The sequence below is a fragment of the Oncorhynchus kisutch genome, linkage group LG16 (assembly GCF_002021735.2).
Source record: "Oncorhynchus kisutch isolate 150728-3 linkage group LG16, Okis_V2, whole genome shotgun sequence".
NCBI lineage: Eukaryota > Metazoa > Chordata > Actinopteri > Salmoniformes > Salmonidae > Oncorhynchus > Oncorhynchus kisutch.
In genome coordinates this window covers 8,284,692-8,287,826 of record NC_034189.2, presented here as the reverse complement: position 1 = coordinate 8,287,826, position 3,135 = coordinate 8,284,692, and positions in this window count along the sequence as shown.

The following is a 3,135-nucleotide window of genomic DNA, read 5'->3' as shown; positions in this document are numbered from 1 at the left end:
TTGACATCCAATGTTAAGGTGCGTTACCGCCACCTGCTGGACGAGGTATTAAATAAGAAACGTCAAAACAATTATCCGGATACAAGGTAAAACGACATCATACAAAATAAAACACGTCAACTAAAAAAAACATCAGAGTTTTACAGAGTTGTTGTAATCCTGATTAACAGGTTGGTGAGTTAGTTCGTTTTACAGAGTTGTTGTAGTCCTGATTGACAGGTTGGTGAGTTAGTTCGTTTTACAGAGTTGTTGTAGTCCTGATTGACAGGTTGGTGAGTTAGTTAGTTTTACAGAGTTGTTGTAATCCTGATTAACAGGTTGGTGAGTTAGTTCGTTTTACAGAGTTGTTGTAGTCCTGATTGACAGGTTGGTGAGTTAGTTCGTTTTACAGAGTTGTTGTAGTCTTGATTGACAGGTTGGTGAGTTAGTTCGTTTTACAGAGTTGTTGTAATCCTGATTGACAGCCTGGTGTGTATAAATGACGCCTTGTTTCTCCAGAATCATAACTGGTTCTACTCCTCCATCCAGCTGTAGGAACAATATTCATCATTCAGTCAATGCAGTTATACTGTATACAAGTCTAATATAACACTACTGACCTGACCTGTATATTAGACCTTATATCTACAGTACCAGTCAGTTATACAGTATACAGGTCTAATATAACACTACTGACCTGACCTGTATATTAGACCTTATATCTACAGTACCAGTCAGTTATACAGTATACAAGTCTAATATAACACTACTGACCTGACCTGTATATTAGACCTTATATATACAGTACCAGTCAGTTATACAGTATACAAGTCTAATATAACACTACTGACCTGACCTGTATATTAGACCTTATATATACAGTACCAGTCAGTTATACAGTATACAAGTCTAATATAACACTACTGACCTGACCTGTATATTAGACCTTATATATACAATACCAGTCAGTTATACAGTATACAGGTCTAATATAACACTACTGACCTGACCTGTATATTAGACCTTATATCTACAGTACCAGTCAGTTATACAGTATACAGGTCTAATATAACACTACTGACCTGACCTGTATATTAGACCTTATATCTACAGTACCAGTCAGTTATACAGTATACAAGTCTAATATAACACTACTGACCTGACCTGTATATTAGACCTTATATCTACAGTACCAGTCAGTTATACAGTATACAAGTCTAATATAACACTACTGACCTGACCTGTATATTAGACCTTATATATACAATACCAGTCAGTTATACAGTATACAGGTCTAATATAACACTACTGACCTGACCTGTATATTAGACCTTATATATACAGTACCAGTCAGTTATACAGTATACAGGTCTAATATAACACTACTGACCTGACCTGTATATTAGACCTTATATCTACAGTACCAGTCAGTTATACAGTATACAGGTCTAATATAACACTACTGACCTGACCTGTATATTAGACCTTATATATACAGTACCAGTCAGTTATACAGTATACAGGTCTAATATAACACTACTGACCTGACCTGTATATTAGACCTTATATCTACAGTACCAGTCAGTTATACAGTATACAGGTCTAATATAACACTACTGACCTGACCTGTATATTAGACCTTATATCTACAGTACCAGTCAGTTATACAGTATACAGGTCTAATATAACACTACTGACCTGACCTGTATATTAGACCTTATATATACAGTACCAGTCAGTTATACAGTATACAGGTCTAATATAACACTACTGACCTGACCTGTATATTAGACCTTATATCTACAGTACCAGTCAGTTATACAGTATACAAGTCTAATATAACACTACTGACCTGACCTGTATATTAGACCTTATATATACAGTACCAGTCAGTTATACAGTATACAAGTCTAATATACCACTACTGACCTGACCTGTATATTAGACCTTATATCTACAGTACCAGTCAGTTATACAGTATACAAGTCTAATATACCACTACTGACCTGACCTGTATATTAGACCTTATATCTACAGTACCAGTCAGTTATACAGTATACAGGTCTAATATAACACTACTGACCTGACCTGTATATTAGACCTTATATCTACAGTACCAGTCACTTATACAGTATACAGGTCTAATATAACACTACTGACCTGACCTGTATATTAGACCTTATATCTACAGTACCAGTCAGTTATACAGTATACAGGTCTAATATAACACTACTGACCTGACCTGTATATTAGACCTTATATCTACAGTACCAGTCAGTTATACAGTATACAAGTCTAATATACCACTACTGACCTGACCTGTATATTAGACCTTATATCTACAGTACCAGTCAGTTATACAGTATACAGGTCTAATATAACACTACTGACCTGACCTGTATATTATACCTTATATCTACAGTACCAGTCAGTTATACAGTATACAGGTCTAATATAACACTACTGACCTGACCTGTATATTAGACCTTATATCTATAGTACCAGTCAGTTATACAGTATACAAGTCTAATATAACACTACTGACCTGACCTGTATATTAGACCTTATATATACAGTACCAGTCAGTTATACAGTATACAAGTCTAATATAACACTACTGACCTGACCTGTATATTAGACCTTATATCTACAGTACCAGTCAGTTATACAGTATACAGGTCTAATATAACACTACTGACCTGACCTGTATATTAGACCTTATATCTACAGTACCAGTCAGTTATACAGTATACAAGTCTAATATACCACTACTGACCTGACCTGTATATTAGACCTTATATATACAGTACCAGTCAGTTATACAGTATACAGGTCTAATATAACACTACTGACCTGACCTGTATATTAGACCTTATATATACAGTACCAGTCAGTTATACAGTATACAAGTCTAATATACCACTACTGACCTGACCTGTATATTAGACCTTATATCTACAGTACCAGTCAGTTATACAGTATACAGGTCTAATATAACACTACTGACCTGACCTGTATATTAGACCTTATATCTACAGTACCAGTCAGTTATACAGTATACAAGTCTAATATACCACTACTGACCTGACCTGTATATTAGACCTTATATCTACAGTACCAGTCAACAGTTTGGACACACCTACTCCTTGGAGGGTT